The sequence below is a fragment of the Pan troglodytes genome, chromosome 12 (assembly GCF_028858775.2).
Source record: "Pan troglodytes isolate AG18354 chromosome 12, NHGRI_mPanTro3-v2.0_pri, whole genome shotgun sequence".
NCBI lineage: Eukaryota > Metazoa > Chordata > Mammalia > Primates > Hominidae > Pan > Pan troglodytes.
Genome location: NC_072410.2, coordinates 64,245,274 through 64,266,687, shown reverse-complemented (window position 1 = coordinate 64,266,687; position 21,414 = coordinate 64,245,274). Strand labels below are relative to the sequence as shown.

Here is a 21,414-nt window from a genome sequence, read left to right as displayed (position 1 = left end):
AGCTCACTAGGTATATTCTGAAAAGCTTTTTAAAAGCATATGAAAGAGTGAACAGTGGATTTTTCTTTTTCATACTAGGCTGCAAGCTATAGTAAAGTGCTTTTCTAAGCATATTTCAATATATACATATGCATGTATGTATGTACATATTCCAGATATTGGTTTATTTAAAGGAAAAAAATACCAGTTTTCCAAAGCATAGATTCCAAGGGGTATAATTAAGTTTAAAATTTTAAAGACATTTTGGACTTACTTTAATATTTCAGGCTGAAAAAAAAGTGAATGAGATGGTAGTGGTTGGGAAGATACTCATTTGGCTGCTCAAAGAGATGTGTCTGGGTTCTGGGACCCCTCAAGTACAGCAGCAGCTGCGCCTGTAGATGATCCTGCACCTATTCCAAGAAGTGCCTGGCTGGAAATAGGAAATTCATGTTTCCCGATTACCTGCGCCAAATGCAGGGAGAAGCATTGTCAAGACCCTGCAATTCTTCTCTTTGGGTTTGTCATCGATGCTGTGGGTACAGTTTTCCAAAAAACAAAGGATAATGAAACTGAGTTAGGAGAATTTGATCATTTCATAACTCTGCCTATTAAAACCTTATATTCATTCCAAAAACTATAGAATGCGTGGATTTTCCAATTGTTATTCTCCTGGGATTTGAAAAATAATCTTCTTAAGCCAAAACTTTTTCTGAGAGTGGGAGAAAGAAATTTTATTTCCTGGAAACCTAATGAGAAATTGGGAAGCATAATAATAGAGTTGTTTTATTCATCACTAATGGACATATTTTGGAAGTAAAAAGTATAATTTAAAGAAACCATGAAAATAATCCCACCATATGCCAGAATTTTTAGAAAAAATAGTTTTATAGAATTAAAATTGAGGGAGGAAAAATTAAATCAAAGAGTGAGAAATAAATATAAGCTTTAATCCTAGGAAGAGTTAGAAGTTAAACATTGCAGAAGAAATATTGAAAAGCCATCCTGCCAGAAAAATTCCCCTCATATCTGCCACATTGCTGAGATTTCACTATTAAAAAGCCCTTATTTTTTGATTTTTAACAAAAATCCTTTTGTGGCTCTCAGAGCTTTCCTCTTCCCAAATCAAAATATCTAATAGTTCTAGTGATGTTACATTGTGATTGGTGTCAAATACACAATTTGAACCCAGGTCACCTGACTGCCACCCCAGTGTTATTATCTAATAGTAATCTTGCTCAAAATGGAATTTTAACTCAATGCTAATCTGAAAAATAAAAATATTCTTGACCATTTTAATGCCGATATTTGTGTCTAGAGTTGTGCCAACTTTAATTATCTTTATTAATTATCAACTTTAATTATCTTGGACTGAAACAGATAAAAACTTAATGCATCCCAAGTGGCGGCCAAATGAGGTAGGGGAGCACTGTGCTAAGGAAGCTTTCACATAACTTTGAATAGAGAAAGTGATCAGCTCATTGTACAACAGCACAGAAGTATAGGATTGTTAGTAATGGCCAGCACCATCTTCATGAGACTAGAGGCAGCTAAGTATTGGCAAAATAATATCACATTAGACAGGCACGGTGGTTCATGCCTGTAATCCCAGCACTTTGGGAGGCTGAGGCGGGTGGATCACCTAAGGTCAGGAGTTCAAGACCAGCCAGGCAAACATGGTGAAACCCTGTCTCTACTAAAAATACAAAAATTAGCCGGGCGTAGTGGCACGTGCCTGTAATCCCAACTACTCAGGAGGCTGAGGCAGGAGAATCACTTGAACCTGGGAGGCAGAGGTTGCAGTGAGCCGAGATCATGCGACTGCACTCCAGACACTCAGTGACAGAGCGAGACTCCATCCACCCCCCCCAAATAATGATAATATCACATTAAATTAATGTGGGTAATTTAGCTCTTGGCTTTATATATTTGATTAACTTTAACTTGTAAATGTGTGAATATTGTTTCACGGTTGTATAAAACTTTTGAGCATATGGGGGTCTGAAAGAATTCTTTTAAAAACAAAACATTATTCGAGTTCTGAAGTTTAGCAAACTGTGTCCTTTACTAGTTGAGACATTGGACTCTCTTGTCTCACTCCCACTTGTAATGGGGATAATTGATGTGTGTGTGTGTGTGTGTGTGTGTGTGTGTGTGTGTGTGTATCGGCTGCAAATACAGAGCCAAATTAAATGTTAGAGGACCCACGTCCTTTGGTGCCTAATTCAAATCCAAGGGCTTTTGAGCACAGGGAGATGACTTCTAGGTAACCAGGTAACCACTTTCATATATTGAGTTTGTGTCTGAACCCAAAATTTCCATGTGTTAGTCATTTATTCTCATTCGTGGTCTCACTTGAACAATTTCCTGAAGAAAATGTGTATTTTAAAATATGCCTAATTTCTAGAAGTCCCAATAATTGGGAAAGAACTCCTGTTCATTCATTCTGCATTGTTACTTGGGGACAGAGCTGGGACTTGAAGGCAGGAGAACTGAACTCCAGAGCCTGTGTCTGTTGACCTCCTTGCTTTAGAGACTCAAAGATTCTTCATTCTAAAGTGATGACATAAAGACAGTCCCCAGAATGGCTATTACATCATTGAAGTAATGGTGTCATTGAGCTCTAAGAAGTGACAAAGGGAAGTTCTAGTTCTGGGAAGCTCTATTAGGCAGTTTTCTAGAATTTCTCTTTCTCCATCCTTATGTCTTTTTGCTAAATTCTTACCTCCAGCAGTAATCTGACCATGTCGCTAATCTTTTAACTGGAGAAAGCTGTATCAGTGACCTACTGTTGTATAACAGACCGTCCCCAATTTAGTGTTTGAAACAATGATTTATTGTCATGTTCCCATGAATTCACTATTCTGTTCCATGTAGTGTTGGCTGGGATCACTCATGCATCTGCACTCAGCTGGTGGCTGGGCTAGGGTACATTGATTCTTTTCCTCTAGATGGTCTCTGTCTCTCTAGCAGGGTTCTTCAAAGCACAGCAGCTAGATTCCAAAAGGGAGCATTCCAAAAGGACTAACCCCAGTGTGCAAGTGCTTATGGAACTTCTGGTAGCCACAGCAATTTACATGGCAAACCCATGGTCCATGTGGAAGGGGACCAAGACAGTATTCATGCAAAACAGTGTGATTGATTGGGAGCCATCAATGTGTCAGCCTACAAATGAAATGTAGCTATGTACGAATTTCCATTTTTTAATGTATTTTCAAGGAGTGTCGGAATGTGATTACATTTTGTATGTATGTGATTACACATGTGCAAATCTATTAATATAATGTGATCTTGCCTGTTAAAGAGACATATGAGAATCTAGAATAGGCTCAAGAGAAGTTCTACTTGCCCCTCACCCTCTAATTTCCAAACAAATTTCAGTTCATGGCAAGTGACACATGAAATAAACCTGACAATGGACAGGTGAATGGTGTAAACATGCAACATTCAATGTATTAGAAAAAGTTAACGTTATCCTGCACATGTACTCCTGGACTTAAAAGCTGAACAAAGAAAAAGAAAAAATGTGAATATGGACAGTAATTCTAAACAAACAGGGCAGGTATTTAAAGAAATTAATTTTTAAAAGTGAAATTATAGGTTCTTAAACCTAAATTTTGTGCAAAAAAAAAAAAAATCCTTCCACGTATTGGCATATCAGTCCCCCCTATTCAAGGGCCTTGATCATCAGTTGTGAAGCTCATTAGTTTCATATCTGATGCCAAGAGAAGTAATAAGGTCCAATCACTGGGAGAAGGTACATATCAAGGTGGGTTTTGCAAGGTGAGATATAGGCTAGAATTTGGGGAAACATGTAAAACTTGGCATGATATAAAAAAAGAGGCCAGGCGCGGTGGCTCCCGCCTGTAATCCCAGCACTTTGGAAGGCCAAGGTGGGCGGATCACCTGAGGTGGGGAGTTTGAGACCAGCCTGACCAACATGGAGAAACCCCGTCTCTACTAAAAATACAAAATTAGCCGGGCGTAGTGGCAAATGCCTGTAATCCCAGCTACTTGGGAGGCTGAGGCAGGAGAATCGCTTGAACCCGGGAGGCGGAGGTTGCGGTGAGCCGAGATCACGCCATTGCACTCCAGCCTGGGCAACAAGAGCGAAAATCTGTTTCCAAAAAAAAAAAAAAAAAAAAACCACATCGAAAGTGTGGAAAATAATATGATAATAACCTCTGTTAAACTTGCATGAGGGAATAGACTAGACCTAAGTGTAAACAGGTGATTTGATTGGGGTCATTTTGATTGCTTGGCAATACAATTCCTTTCTTTTATATTTAATCAGAATGTTTGTACACCTATTTATTAATTGACCCAGTGGGTAAGACGACCACAGTGACTGGGCTTAGTGTAAATACTCATTAGTTCAGTTCTCTTGATTGGATCAGATGACCCTTTTACCCATACGATCAATACATTATGTGACGCATAAATGGTTCGTCCAAACTTCTAAGGGTGACATTACTCCATTCAACAGTGCTCTCCCCACAGAGAAATAAGCATAGCTAAGGAAATAACTTCTTTTAATGAGATTAATCCCGATGATAACTTAAAAGGCAGTTTTACTGCAAGATGTAGATGACTTTCAAACCTCCTTATTAATTAAAATATTGAATCATTTTTGGTGTCATCAACATGGTGGTTATAAATAGAAGTGAGACTGGGGGAGTAGTTTTTTAAATAAATGAAGCCATAACCCTAGAATTTTCTGCCACGGATTACCCTGAAACTCTTCATAAATTCACCTAGAACAGGATTTAAATGATGCCTGCATTAACCATAGTCAAAACTGGTGATCAAATGCATTTCTACCCACAGAAACTCAGATGAAGGAATGCTGAGCCCTTCTTTCCACCAGGACCTAAATATTTCCTGAAAGTTTGAAACTCGAGGCTCAGAGTCTACTCCTTCCCCAATATTTCTGCAACAATTTTATTGGGACCAGTAATTTATGCAAATGTGAGGCTGAACAGTTGGGCTCCTCTGGGAGCTTTCCACTGTGTTCGTGCTAGTTTGGATCGTGTGTGTGCGTATGCGCGCACGCGCGCGTGGAAAAACCGGGTATTTCCCTAAAGGAGTTTAGTTGACACCAAGAGGTCACTCCCCTGAGGAGCCGGCTGCAGGGCGGTGATTCGCCCCCGGGTTGTTGGCGGCGATTCCGTGCGCCTTCCTGCAGTTGGACATCAGTTATATTTCAGGCTTTCAAAGTAAACGACGAACTCAGCACTTTGGCAGAGTCCAAAATCCGCCAGCGAACTTGGGTGCTAGAGAGTTCGGCGGGAAGAAAAGGTGACTCAGAGATGCAGCGCATTTTTCTGGCACTTTCCACCGAGTATACTCTAATAAACGGGGGAGGGGGAAAGAGGGAGGGAAGGAGAGGAACACCCTCCTCCTCTTCCAGAAACTGCACCTCAGCCTGAAATTTGGGTATTATTTTACCTGTATTTATAAAAACCACCACCGCACTCCCTGCACCAACTACCCAACTGCCTCGACTTCCATTAAAAGCAGCTACTAAGACTAAAGAGAGGGAAAGACTAAGGGCGGGGTGGGGGGAGAGACAAATAAATAAATAAAAGAGAGCGCGAGGGGGGAAGGGGAGAGAAGGGAGAGGGAGCGCCTGGGACTCGAGACGGCGGCAGGTTCAATTAGCTAAACAAAGAAATCATGGCGGATTGTTTACATTTGGCAGCGCCCGGGCTGCGCCGACCGCCGGCCCCGAGCCGCCGCGGGCTCCGAGGAGTCGGCCGAGCTGCTCCCGCGCCCTGGCCGGGTAAGTGACGCCGGCCGCGGGCCCGGGGCGCGGCCGCCGCGCGCGCCACCCCCGCTGCCTCCCCGCCCCCGGCGGCCCCGGAGCACCCCCACCATCCCCTGCCCCCTCCCCCACCGGATCGCCCCAGCCCCCTCCTCTTGCCCCCGGCGCAGCTGGGCTCCGCTTGGATTTCGGTGACGCTGTGGCTCTGTTCGTTTGCTGCTGCTGTTGCTGCTGCTGCTGCTGCAGCCAGGGGGAAGGGGAGGGGAGAGTTGGGGTGGGGGCGGCAGAGCAGTGTGGAGAGCAGTGCCCCTCCACTCGTTTGTTGCCTCTTGGGGTCAGGACCTCCCCGCCTGGGCCAGCCCAGCGGACGGCCCCGGTGCGCGCTCGCCTTGCGCCACCGCCTCCGAGACCCAGGCGGAGCGCGCCACTCAGCCCAGGAGGTGGGGCCGGGCAGTGACCCCGCGCGAAGTGCCAGTGCGGAGGGCGGGGGTGGTTACCGAAAGATGTAATCCCAGGAGGGGCCGCCGCCTTCGCTGTCCCCTACCTGTACCCCCTCTTTATCCTACCTTCCATTCCCCGACCCTTTACTCCCTCTCTTCTCCCCGTTCTTTTCTACTCCCCTCATTGCTTTTCTCAGACCGGCCTTAGGGTTGAGAACCTGCTCAAGAGGTCGCCTTCCAAAGGCTGACCTTGCCAAAGCCACCCACGTCTGTGAGAGCTTTTCCAAAGATTGACTCTTTCCTCGTCTTTGTGGCCCGAGGGTTCACTTTTTTCCGTAGGGTGGAACTCTTTCTCCTACAGAGGCTTTTTAGACGAGTGTCTTTGTGCTGCGGTTGGCACAGCAGTACTAGGAGGTTAGGTAATGACAGGGGAGGAAAACAAAGGCAACAAATAGGGGGAAAAAGGGAGGGCAATGTCACCAACAACAGAGGGGGCTTTCTGTGTTCCCAGAAAAGATGGTTTCCTTTGCGGAATGCTTCCAGCATCATCGGCATGCAACTGACATATTTGCTTTGTACAGAGAAAAACAAATTCTTAGGTCCTTCAAGTTAACCTCTATTTTCCTTGCAATAAAACTTTAAAAAAATGTTTAGTGCATTCAGTAGTTTGCTTTTTCTCTTTCTCTTGCTTCCTCTTTCCAGAACCTTAGTTAATATCTGTGTCCTATTTGGGAGAAAATCACAGCCAGGACTAGCTGTGGAACAGAGCAGGACTGGAGTTGGTGACATTTAAGCAGCCTTGACTGGGGGCCAGGGCAACAGAACTAGGCCCAGTTGCTTCTCTTGCATACGTCTTTTTGAGGCTCTGACATCACACTGCTGCTGGGTTGCTAATGCACCATTGTAAATTGTACAATGAATTGCTGTATTACCTGAGAAAGAAAATGCTGACATTAAAAACAATCTTTTTTGCATTATCATAGCAATCATATCTTCTATACAAAAAAGGATTCAAGCGAATTCTTGATTCATAATTTTTATTATACCCTTTGGAAGGCCCATCTGGAATAAGATATGCACGTACTATTTCTCTTCTTCCCCTTGAAGGTGGCAAACACTAGGTGATTGGTTCTCATTTGTCAGATTACACCAAATTATGTCTATTTTTTGCTTAATCACCAAAGCAACTTTCTATCCAGCTCACTACATGTTTAGTAAAGCAAAACTTATTTCACAATTACTATTTGGCAGGTATAGCCCATCACCTTACCATCCCACTACTCAGTTCTTTTTGACCCATTGACATTTTAAAAAGTAAGGTTTATCTTCAGAGAGCAGAATAGAAATGGGAGTGGGTAGCGAGTCTTAGCTAACTCAAGAACTCAGGACTTACTGGAGTCAGAAGCTTTCAGTGAAGATTGCACATGTGTATTTTCAGTTGTGTGGACATGAGAAACACAAAGCTGGTGGTTTCATAAAGAGCTTCTACCCAGACACTTAACTCACCAGTTAGCTTGAGATCCCGTTACTCAGTAACCCCAAGCACATTCTCATAAATGGATTTTATGTTGACTCCCTGTCCATATCAGTTCAGAGATCATAATCATGGAAGAAAGTGAATTGGCTTCCACAATGACTTTAACAGAAGTAGAAAGATCAGCCTATGGGTTATAGATCTTGCTGACCCATTAAGGGTCAGTAAATTAGTAGACTGCACTTGAGTTGACACTTCTGATCCCAACTTAATGTGTTGATTAACTCATGGCTGCCATCTTCATTATGGGCTATTAGCACATTGTTAAGCCTGATCTTAGAGTAAGAAATTGTTTTTATGTTTACTTTTTGGTTCCCAAGGTTAGTCAATATTCATTATGGCCTTACTATTTTTCTTTAAACTGAGGAGGTTAAATAAGTCCTTCTATAGAGAAAAGAAAATTTAATACTATATATATGAATTTGGGATGCAGAATATGGGATGGAAGAATTTTGCAATATACACAAATATACCGTTAGAAACACCATCTCCAAATGTAAAAATACTTATTATATATATACATATTAAGGAATTTGAATCTACATCTTTCTCATTGGTAGCTAGCATCCTTTCTTACTCTTGTGTGTGCATTTGAATGACAGACAAATTTAATGTATGATATTTAAACCTCCAATGCTGGTTTCTGGAAATTGCTGTGTAGAAATAGTCAATGCCTAAGTCTAGACCTTGTCTACTAGTAAGTGTAAATTGTAGGCTCCAGTGAGGCAGATATTTGTGATCAGTTTAAGCTAGAAATCAATCTCTAGACTGCATTATTACATCCATGAAGCATTTCTTCTTTCCTGGTTTTCCTGAAGTTTCAAGGTAGTTGCAGTCCTGGTAGTCTGGGTATCATCAGTAAGTACTCTGTAGTCTCACCATTTAGTAATCAGTATGTCAATAATGCTGGGAAAACTGCTTAAGAAGCTCGCAAGATTTATACTCCCAACCATGTAATAGATAAGAGTTGCATAGGTCGTTCCACATGGAACTTCATTCCAAACTCAATCTGTTCTTGTGTCAGCTAGGCCCCAAAGTAACAATTTCTGGTAGGGGTTTTTGGATCTATTACTTGGCAAACATTTATTGAAACTCAAGCAAAAACAAAATGTAATGAAACCCATTAGTCTACAGAAAAATATAAGGAGAATTGGGATATTTTTCTGCCTCTGAAATCAAGATGAAGAAGGGTGTTGAGGAAGCCTGATAGTATCAATAACAAAGGAATGGTCCCCCAAATCATGAGAGGCCACTGAATTTGTCAAAGAGGAGGTCATTGATAACCTTACCATGGGCATTGACTGAGGGTGTAGATCGGAGGGCAAGATTGTGGGAGGGTAAAGAAGAAGAAGATGGTGAGAAAGCTATGATAGATAATATTAAATTTGAATATCTCAGGATGACATTCTTGAAAGGTACTATAGTTGGCAAATCCTCTGTTCACAAGGCCAGTCTCAGAGAAAATAGTATCTTAGTAGAAACTAAATTTTAAAAGTGTTAAGTACATTAAAAACTCTATAGCAAATAAAAGCCGAGGAAGGCACCTGCCTTCAAAATTAGCCACATTGTCGGCATTAAAAGCCTGTACCAACAGGTAATCCCCTTGAATCATCTTCTTTAATCGTTCAGGGACACATGGCTGCAGAATTGTGATCTGCTGAGTACAAGTCTCCAAGCTGTAGGGTACACAGATTATTTTTGGTTTTAAAGTGTTTGAGCCCATTATTACTTGAAATTCAATGTCCTTTGCACTTGCTTCCTCCCTTATTTCATTTCCTTAAGCCCTGCCAAACTGCTTTTGTAACCATGTAGCCTTTCTACAAATTATCTTGGTATTTAGGGGAAGTTTTTTTCCTTTTAAGGGTGGTGGTGCATCTGGTGTCGTTATCTTTAGAGTTAGAGGATGTGCTGTCAGCAGACCCCTTTCTGAAACACCTGACTACACAGCCCACCAGAGAGGTAGCAATGTTTATTGTCTGTCCTGCCCTTTCAGGGACTGAACTGAAGCTGTAATACATAAAAACATTGTAGGTTTTAAACTTACAATGTGTAAATATAAAGTGAATTATTTAAAATTTGTCTGGCAAGAGTTTACATATAGGTATATGTAAAAGAGGGAGACGTAAAAGCAAAACATTTGGCTTTTATTTGAATGCAATCTGTAGATTTTTTTTTTTTTTTTTAATAAGAATTTGGCTTAATTAAGGTGGCTTTGTGGTATGCTGTGTGCTTGGAGCAGGAATGGGAGACCAGCAAGGGCTATGAGTCACAGGCTGTGAAAAACAAAGTGGGGCAGCAAAACATTCCCCTTCAACCCAGATCTTCACCCCTGCCCATCTCAGGCTAAACAGCAATATCAACAACCATGGCCATAGAGGTAGGCCAACTCAAATCAGTAGAATCTGCATCAAGGAAAACAGAGTAGACAGTATGTCAAAGGAGCAGCAGCTCTTGTCATCGCTGGGTTTTCAGATACATAAATCAGAGAGCTCTGTGCCAGTTAGTACCAGAGCTAGTGGAAGCAGAATCTTGTTGGAGGAAGAGGCTGGCTGAAGTTCACTGAGAGGCCAAAGTCCCAGTCTTGCTTGCACCTGGGCTTTATTGCTACCAGAATACAAGCTAGGAACCAGGTAGATGTGTCAGAGAGCTAGGTAGACTTCATGTGGAGATTAGGTGAGGTGTGGGTATTTGGGCTTTGCTCTCACTCCAGAACCCTTTGTTTAGGGGCAGCAGACCCAACCCCTCTTGCCAAATCCATTTCTACCAATGGGTTAGAGTGTTTATTGTTCTATTATGTCTCTGCTGTGCATGTTTATGGAAAGAGGTGAAGACTGAGTATGGCTGCAAAGATTGGATAAACAGGGTAGAAAATGACGGGGACTGATAAAATGGAGTAACCCAATGAGACTGCAGAATTAACTAAAATTAAATTATATTATTTTATATTTATTATAATTATGATATAATATTCCATAAGTACAGTATCTGAAAACAACAACCATATGCTCAGATAAAATCATGGGTCTGAGATTATATATTTTCAACAATGCACTGAAAGTTAACTTTAACTTGCTCTTAATTATGTCAGAATTCCTATATCAAGCCCTTGTGTGTGTCACAACTCAATGAAATTTTAAAATTCGAGAATATACTCATACAACACATTTGACACATAACCATCCTTTCCAAATGAAAGACTCTAAATATAGTCCAGGTGAAACTGAGCACTGGAAAGAGACAGTGAGTTTGACAATGGCATTCTATTATTAGTTGCCATAGTTTCCACTGTAACAACACATTTCTTTAATTATATCTTTCTGAGGACATCACGTAAGATTTAACAGGATTGATTAAATGACAGTAATTTTCTGGCTAAAACAAAACAACAAATATCAAACATCTTTACCATCTCGTAATTAAAGAATGGAAGAATGATATTCCATATATATAAGAGGCTCTATGAATCTCTAAGAATATCACTCAATCAAGAACACAGACAGAACTCAACATATTAAACATTCAGATCAACATCTGAAAAATCAATCTTAATTTCACTTTTTATGTGTATTAGTTTTCTATTGCTGTTATAAAAAAATTACAACAAACTTCGTGACTTAAGACAACACAAATTTATTATCTGACAATTCTGTAGGTCAGAGCTCTGATACACATCTTGACTAAAATCACGGTGTCACCAGGGTCTTAGTTTTTTCTGAAGGCTCCTGAGGAAAATCCATTTTCTTATCTTTTCCAGCTTCTAGAGGCCACCCACATTCCTTGGCTCAGAGCCCCCTTCCTCCATCTTCAAAGTCAGCAGTGTTGGATGTTTCTGACCATTCTTCCATAGTCACGTTTCCCTCTAACTACAGTTGAGAAAGGTTTCCTGCTTTTAAGCAACCGTGTGATTTGATTAGGCACACCCGGATAGTCCAGGATAGTCTCCCTCTCTCATAGTCTTTAACCTTAATCACATTTGCGGAGTCCATTTTGCCATAGAAAGTTTCATATTCACAGGTTCCAAGGATTAGGATGTAAACACTTTTGTTGCCCTATTATTCTGCCTAATCTTTAATTCTGCTTTCTTCTTAACCATGTTAGAATTTAATTCTGCTTTCTTCTTAACTATGGCCTATGTTAGGCCACTCTAGAAGCAGTGGCCAAGGCAAGGATCCCAGTGCCTTTGAAGTTTAAAAATACAAATTTCTTTGGGAGTAACACCAAAAAATGCTGATAAGGGAGTGGAGAGAAGAGACAGGAAATTAAAGAAATACAAGATAAGGTGTATTAACAAGCAAGTTACCACTGGGATATTCTGAGAGTTAGTGTAAGACTAAGAGTTATTCTAATGGAGGAGTGAGGAGTTTGTGGCATTTGTCCTCCAAATCTCTATCTTTATTGGTTTGAGCTGCTTCTAAGGGTATTATCTCTCTGGCATTGCTGGCTTGTCCTACATGTGGGCCAAGCATATTCCCCCAGCCGGGCTGAATACCTCAAGCAAAGATTATAGGTGTTCACAGCAAGCAGCTTTCAGTGTGAAGAAATGAGTGCTTGGAGTTTATGTGTGGGGCACCCATGGCTCTGCTACCCCACCCCCCAGATTTAGTTATTCACTAAGTCTTACGTTTTGTTATTCCTACATTAATTTCTTTGCACTTTCCTCTTTCTAGTACTACAATTGAGATCAGCCTTTCTGCATCAGTCTACTAATCTGTTCTATTCCACTCTAATTTGTGCTATATATGGCTCAAAATTTGTCTTCCTGAAAAATATGGCTTTTAGAGTATTACTTAGACAAGCAAGCAAAGAAAAGTCTCCACTGATTTCTCATTAGCTGTAGGAAAATGTAAAAAGAGAAGTCTTCAGCCTAGCGAGCCCTCAGGTAATTCCATTCTAGCCACATGATACCTTATCTTTGTCAATTCTTATGCTTATACTGTCCTATATATATCAACTTTACCCTGTCCCTGGAGACCGGAAGTATTAATCCAATTTGCCTAACTATGCTTTTGTTTTGTTCATAGTCCTTAAGTCTTCAGATCTAAGCCTGGCTGATATGGAACTTTTCACCTGGCCCAGGTGAGACATTCTTGTCTCATTACTCATTACTTGTCTTATCACTATTTTTGAGCCCATCTTATGATTTCCTTTCCTCTTGCTCTTGATCATAGAGTTTCCTTTTCTAGGCTAATGATCTAATACCTGCCATCCTTGAAGGTTCGAATCAAACCTTTCCCTTCTTTATTTAGCCTTCCATTAACCCATCCCAGCTGGAAGTGAGGTATCTCTCTTCTCTGAAAGCTTTAAAACTACTATTTTAGCTTTTATTATTTTGTGTTCATAATTTTAGCTATCTTTTCATAGAATGTAAGTTTAATCACTTCAGACAGGTTCTAAGGTCTTTGAAGATAACAGAATATCATACTCTCTTACCTCTCAAATCCTAGAATATTTTGATTGTAGTATGTACTCTTTAGCTATTTGTTGATACATTTGTCAGACACAAGTAATCTGTTTTGGAAAAGTGTGCACAGTATATTTCAAAGTGAAAACTAATAAAGAAAAAATAATCAGTATTTCAGTGATGTGCTACTGTTGCGCTACAAAGCAATTCATTACTTGAGTTAAATGATAAAAAATCTAATTCTCTTTTTTCTTACTTCAGCAAAGCAATTTTTTTAAAGTTAAAGAAACCAACACATTTAAAACTAAGATATCTTAAAAGTATGAACAAGTTTGGATGTTTCTCCTCTATTCTTAACCTAGACCTAAGAGATGTGGTGAGGATGACAAAGTCCTGTTCCATTTTGAAAACTGCTGAAACACCCTTAAAAAGCATTAGTACTTTTTTATTTAAAATTTTCAAATTTCCAAAACTAATTTAAAAAGAATCTAGGATACGGCTTTACTTGCAAAGCATATATATTCAGTGGCTTCTTGGATGCTGGTGTTTCCATTCTTCATTGGGGGAAAAAATAAATGCTCCATTTTCATTTTGATCTCCTTTGTCAAGTGTGAGGCCTGCAAAAGGTTGGGAAGCATGGCTAATTATTTGTTATGGTATCAGCATAGCTTTTCTTTTGTGAATAATTTTACACCTCAGAGCCTGTGCTTTGGGGTGCTTTTTCAGTGTTGGAAATAGAACTTCACAGTGCCTTTAATCAGGCTCTTTGGACCAACAGGCATTGTAGTACTACCAGCAGAATAGGACAAAGTTACCTGCCAAGGGGAGCATCCTTTGTTATCTCCGACCTCATTAATACCAATCAATTGAGTTAACAATCAACACATACTGCTTGGATTACTCAACCCTGGTTGTTTAAAAATACTCATGCCTGAGCCCCACCTGCAGACATTCCAAGGTCTGATCTGTGTTCTGGGCATCTGAATTTTGAAATTAGCCCTAGGTGATTCTAAAGAGCAGCCAAAACTAAAAACCACAGGTCTGATCCCTACTGTCCCCCGAAGCCTGATAGAATATGGATATCATGGATTATAGAGCTTATAGATAATATAGAAATCATCTAATCTCCTCTCTGATCTGAAACAATTTATGAGCTGAGCAAGCAGATCTGGCAATATTAAGAGAAGTAACTCATACAACAGGAGTCACGGCTAAACTTCAGGTCTCCTAACTTACGGGCCATAGTCCTTCCCTACTTAAAGTATGGTCATGGGACCAGCAGTGTCACTTGGGAACTTATTAGAAATGCAGAATTTTAAGCCCTACCGCTGATCCCCTGAATCAGAATCTGTTTTCAACGAATTCCCCAGGAGACTCGAATTCACATACTTTTGAGAAGTGTTCATCTTTACCGTTGCTTAACTATCGTCTCTTATAGGTTAGAATCTTGTTTATCTCTGTATCCTCAACATCTAGCACAATGTCTGGGACATGTGCACTTTAAATGCATTTTTGCTAAGAAAGATGTTAGACATGTACTTTAAAACATTTATTCTTTGAATAGATGAACTTTATTATACTTTCCATATACTGTTCCATGTTTCATCTTTATGAGCCTTTATTGTGTACTTTAAGTACACTTATTTTGTACTAGGCATTGTAACTACGAAGGTAATACATAGAGTTAGAAACACAATGGAAACAGTGTGGCATAAGAGCCCACAATGGAAACAGTGTGGCATAAGAGCCCACAATGTTTGCCATGGGAATGTGAAGAAAGAACACTGGGTTTGGGTCTTCGGGTGGTCTTGGGGTTTGAAGGGCAAAGCTGACTTCGGATAGCTATTAGGAGCCAGCCAGATGATGGAGATGAGGGATGCAGGTAGCACTGCTCAAAGGGTGGTTTAAGAAGAGACAGCAGCCTAGGCAAAGACTCAGAGATACCTTGTGCATCAAAATAGAAGGAAAACTACACTTAAGAGTGGCTACTCTTGAGAATCCAGTAGAAGGATGACTGGAGGTGGGGTGTAGGGAAGAGAAGAGGGTTCCTGTGTTTCTTATCCACCTGGATTTAGATGTAAAGGAAAATATTTAGAAAACCAAGGAACAGCCCAAAATTTTACAACTCGGAAATATCAATATTAATTGCATGTGAACTGAGAAATGCCTTACAGTCCAGAATTTTTTTTTTTTTGAGATGGGGTCTTACTCTGTCACCCAGGCTGGAGTGCAGTGGCATGATCTTGGCTCACCGCAACCTCCGCCTCCTGGATTCAAGCAATTCTCCTGCCTCAGCCTCCTGAGTAGCTGGGATTACAGGCATGTGACACCAAGCCCGGCTAATTTTGTATTTTTTTTAGTAGAGACAGGGTTTCTCCATGTTGGTCAGGCTGGTCTTGAACTCCTAATCTCAGGTGATCTGCCCGCCTCAGCCTCCCAAAGTGCTGGGATTACAGGCAAGAGCCACGGCACCCGGCCTACAATGACAGGATTTGGAGATCTTGTCATTGTGCTTTCCTGGTCTAAATCCTCAGAACTGCCTAGCATTCACAATCAACAATAAGCAAAGAGCAGTCCACTTCAATCCAGACAGAATCATATAATTCCATTACCTTCAAAGTACCTCTCCTTTTCAAATGAGACTGTGAGTCTAAAGAAGCATTGTCCAGTAGGGTAACTACTAGCCACTTGTAGCTGTTGAGCTTTTGAAATGTGGTTAGTCTAAATTGAATGGTGCTGTAAGTGTAAAATGCATACCAGATTTGGAAGACTTATGAAAATAATGTAAGATATCTCAATTTTTTATATCAATGACATACTGAATTGGTAATATTTTGGATACATTGGGGTAAAAATATATTAAAATCCATTTTACCTGTTTCTTTTCACTTTTTTAATGTGAAAATTAAAATTATATATGTGGCTCACATCATATTTCTGTGAAAAGTGTTGGCCTAGATTATTTAAACCTGAAGATGCCACCAAATAATGACGTTTCTCTTCTTACCCTGGAAACTCACTCCCATCTTCTACCCTGGTAACTGACTCCATATGGGGCTCCAGAAGCCTTGGAAGTGGTTTTAGCTTTTAAGTTGTAGAGGTAAAGTTTTTTAATAATTGTGTCAAGTTGGGATAAAGTAAAATGAATAACAGGTAAAATTTTGCCTTTATCAAGTATTTCAAATTTTTTATTTTAGTATATCTCTTAAACATCCCTGCAGTTATTTTTATTTAATGGTTATGCAAGTTTATGACTTGTCCAACTCTTTCCCTCTGAAGCCTGAATAAAATGCCATTGTCAAATACACCCTTTCTAATCTGTGTTATTTGACATACAGTAGGTAGGACAGAGCTTTAGGTTCTATTTTCACTTCAGTGCAGATGTGAAAGTTCCAGTTAATGAGAGCGTAGTGTAAGTGTTTGTGTTTCAGGAAGAAAAGGCTCCCTGAATCTGCCTTAAAGCTTTAGATATTCTGTACAGGGAATAAAGTGATAGGCTCAAATTAACTGTGGCCAGACAGATCCACATGATATGAATATAAATGTTTAAGTTTTGTTCGAATTAAGGTTCTTGGTATCAAGGAAAGTGCCTTCTCACTAGGCAAGTCAGAATCACTGTATCTTACTCCTCTGCTGGGACATATAGTATGGGTTTTGCATTGAACTCAACTATGAGATTTTATTCAATTCCCTTATTTGGATACATTTAAAGGTAGCTTCAGTAGTCTAAAATTTTCAGTCCACATTTTTGGGGGCCTTCATAAATCTTTCCTGATTACTTTACATCAATGGTGATGTGGTTAATTGGAAAAAAAATATGGAGGATAGAATGTGAATTTTAGAATCAGCAGACAGGTTTTAATGCCTCACCATTTGGTGATTAGAAGCAGGTCACTTCACCAAAAAACAGCTTTCTGAAGGATAATTACCTTGAATTGTATTTCTCCAAAAATTACTTCTCAGAAAGTCAATTCACCAAAATCCAATTTCCCTACTGAACACTTCATGGAATGATCAATTTGCCAAATCACTGCTTTATAAAACTTTCCTTCTATTAGGTTTCTTAAAGTTTGTAGCAAATCCTGCTGTATAAGGTGACTGTGGCAGCTTTGGGAGATAATTTAGAGTTTTAGTTTAGTTTAGTTTGGTTTTAGTTCTTCTTAGAACTGCAGCCATTTTACATTATAGCTTATGTATTTTGAATCACAGTGTTGTGTTGTCTTAAAATCAAGGACTTCTTAAATCATAAGGATAAGGTGAGTTCCCGTCATCTAACTCATTTTTAATCTAACCCATTGTCTTTTATACATTTTTGATTCACAGATTTGCTAACTGAATGAATCAAATGGATTACTTGTAATATATTTTAAACATACGCCTGAAATGTGAAACATACAGGAAATGACATTTAGCTGGTTTGGACTGACAAATGTGCTACAGAATTGCTGGGCTGAAATGGCTAGGGCAAAATTAAAAAGTAAACTAAAACTAGGACTAAACACAATTAAACTAAATATTCAAAATGTCATTAAGGGTATTGAACCATCCCATGCAATTTGCTAGAAATTTTATAAAATGCAGAAAGTTTATGGCTTCTATCCCTTTGGTATGTTAACTTGGTACTGGTTTGTAGGAAGATTTGAGATGAAAGACAATAGCATTGTAAGTGGTAGAAAATAAGCTGGAATGCCAGAAGGGATTTTATAATGGACCATGTAATTGAGACCTCAAATTTGATGTATACTAATTACCAATACAAAGTGAATTTAAATTCCTAAAAATTGTTGCCATGAAGATAAAATGAAAACCAGTCAACTAAAACTAGAAATAATATTTGGAAGCTTTAATTACTATGAATAATATTAATTGCTTTAAAAGTTGGACATAGTTTAAAGAAATAATTTCTTGGTAAATTCAGCAAATTGGCCATTCTTCATATTTATTATTTCGCAAATTGGCCATTTGATGAATAGATTTTTAGCAAATTGATCTAAAAGTGTACGATTTGTAGTAAGTTTGGTAAACTGTTCTAAATCTCACTTGCTTTACTCTATGAATGCGGATGATAGGGAGTATATGAGAATTAAATGAGGTAACTTAGGTACAGCACCTTATACATAACTTAACAAATGTTATGTCTTTATCCTTGGAGTGAGATTCCACCTGTGACTTAGCCACTAACCAGCTGTCTACCAAACCATGTCAACTTTTCTGGGCCTTAGCCTTCTCAACTTTATTATTATTATTATTATTTCGGGATGGAGTCTAGCTCTGTCACCCAGGGTGGAGTGTAGTGGTGCGATCTCAGTTCACTGCAGTTTTTGCCTCCCAGGTTCAAGTGATTCTTCTGCCTCAACCTCCTGAGTATCTGGCACATGCCACCACACTTGGCTACTTTTTTGTATTTTTAGTAGAAACGTAGTTTGGCCATGTTGGCCAGGCTGGTCTCAAACTCCTGACCTCAAGTAATCCACCTGTCTCAGCCTCCCAACGGGCTGGGATTACAGGCGTGACCCACTGTGCCTGGCTAGCTTTCTTAACTTTAAAGTGAAGGGGTTTGACTAAATTATCTTGAGGATCTCGTTCCAACCAAAGAATTCTATGATGCTAAACACAAAGAAACAAATACCTCAAACCCTGGCCTGCTTAGATTTCAAAACTTCTGAGGTCTGGGTTCCATAAAAGGACAGAATTCAAGGGTTAAGGTAACTGGGTCACTAGTGCTAATTATGAAGAGCCTCTCTGAGTTGTTTGCTTGGACCCTGAATATTTGGTGGTCCCAGGACTCCCAAGGTGATGTGCTCTTCAACACTTCTGAGAAAAAACACGTTTGGTCCTATCTAAGCCATGAATTGAGGAGGGAGACGAGCTGACTATGTTGGTTTCTTGCAGATGTCCAAGTATCAGTTCATTCTCCAAGGAGAGCTCCCTCACTGGTGTACCTGGGGCATAGGAGTATTCTAGGCTGCCTGAGGGCTGCCTGAGCACCTACTCGAATGCTAACTAAGCATGAGTGACCTGTTGGTTTCTGCCCCTATCCACTCCACCCTGGTCTTTTTTTTTTTTTTTTAACTTATCAGTATTGCACATTTATTCGCTATACTCAAAGAGCCTCTCTTTTATTAAAAGTAAATAGCATACGTGTAACTGTATTACAGCCCCTGAACATGTCTGTGCAAAGCAAGTCCTTTTTCTGACTGGAGCACACTTTACTTGTGAATCCAAATTAGAATAATAAATAAATAACTTTTTTTATAGCAGACCAACAAGCTTCTGTTGAAAATAGCTACTGCCTAATTTAAAATGCTATAGAAAAATTTGATTCTTTCTTGATATTTTATGATGTTAGAGGTTCTCCCCCCACACAGCAAAGTTTACAAATATACTGTGCATCCAGCTAATACTACAGCCTTAGAGTAACTGCATTTTCCTACATAATTTTAAGCCTAACTTCAGGAGTTCTAAACAAAGTAAAAAGCACATACATTTCCATCCATAAAATACAGCACAAATCTCACTACATTTTCTCAGGGGTAAAGAAAGAAGTATCTCCATGCTCTGGGAACCATTGACAGAACATATTGCAATCTTTTCATTAAGTTCACACTAAATGAGGATTTAACGCATGGGCAAAACATTCCATCCCTAGAGGTTCCAGTGCCCATAATCCCACCTTGAAAATATCTCCATATTAATTGTTGCAGCCAAGTGGACACGGAGTTTTACTGCTTGGCACTCCTACTTCACAGATAACTAACTGCAATCATGGAAACCTTGGTTTTTTATTTTCTAATACATCCTTATTCGAGCAAATATTTCATATATTCCTTTAAACCCAGAAAATCCATGTGGATCAAGCTAAACAGTAATGCCTTTAATGTATTTTGATCTTAACTGTATGACTTTTAGAATATTTATAAATACATGTACTTCTGTTAGACACATGTATCTGTACTCTGCTTTAAAATTTGATATCTGAAAATTCATATTTCAGAAACTGATAAATTGCAAATTGGTCATCCACATTACTAAAAAACTAGCTGAGGCTTCCTTTAAGAAACTGTATCCCTAGTTAATTTAAAATATGATCCAATGTATAAGTATTTTGTTTTCCCATCACTCCTGGGATGCATTTATTGTTTAAGGTGAGGTACACCTGGATGAAATGAATGTTTATAAGTTCTGGCTTACCTTTTCCATTTCTGTGCCTCAGGCTGTTAGCTGCCGAAGTCCTACTTTCTCTAAAATCATGTACTTCAGCCATTTAATAAACTCATAATAAGTGAGTTTCCCAAATAACCATTGGGACATATTTTACACTCATTTTCTTAAAACAAAGAAAATAAAAATTTCCTATGTAGTAAATCCCTCACTACTCACAATTCTACCTCACAAATAAGAAGAGCTTAGTTGTTTCCAGAGACTGTACACAGTTTGCAACTCTGGCATGGTGGAAAATCCTGGCACATGAACAGCCAGTAGGAGCAATGTGCCAGTTTTGAATTGTTCACTGTTTTTATTATAGGTTCTAGGTTTCAGATGAACAGGAGCCTCCTATTGCTTTTATAGCAGGATATTAAATTGTAGCCTCTGGCAGGAGGCACCTGCCCTCTTCCTGGCATGCTGTAGTCAGTCTTTGGCCATGTGGTACTCTAGTGTAATGTATATTTTGTGTTTTGCTCTACATGGGAATTTAAACATAGCGGAACACAATCTCTCCCTGAAGGTATGCAACCCTTGGTGTCAGGTCTTGATAAAGTCTTCACACTACCATACTAAAATTCAATGTGTATGGAAGGTCCTGCCTTCCACAGAATGTTTTTAATGGTAGAATGAAATAAAATTTTATGAGCATCTTAGACAAATGTATATAATATCTTGTTGCCTTTGGATAGAACTTTCCTGATAGCTCCTTTGCCCTGGCTGTCTGTTCTGTTGACCACACATGATGATGTGTTTAAGTCCACCTAGTATTTGGAGAATTAATCATATATATATATATACACTGATTCCTTGTCCGTGCTCTGCAGGCAGATCAGTATATTCTCCCCCAGATTTAAAACTAAGAGTATTGGAAGTAATTAATAATCTTTGAATATACTGTAAATCTTTGTCATTTATTGATGAATATTCAATCATATATTTCAAAAAACTGGAATGTACAAGTAGTACAAAGTTTTGCTCTTATAATTTCAGTACAGAGCAATGATTTAGTCTGTTATTAAAATAAAAGGCACAACTTTAACATCCTTAGTTTTAATAGCGTGATCTGAAGTTTATTTTGATGGCATTTCTC

General features: G+C 39.4%; 1 long non-coding RNA gene across 1 annotated transcript in view; it reads left to right on the top strand.

Moving 5' to 3' along the window:
• Positions 1–5,671: 5,671 nt before the first annotated feature.
• LOC100612368 (uncharacterized) overlaps positions 5,672–21,414 on the top strand; it is a 564,878-nt gene continuing 549,135 nt past the window's right edge. Inside the window, exon 1 of the long non-coding RNA XR_001715786.4 lies at positions 5,672–5,761. This is a non-coding gene — a long non-coding RNA (uncharacterized LOC100612368). The remainder of the gene's footprint in view (positions 5,762–21,414) is intronic.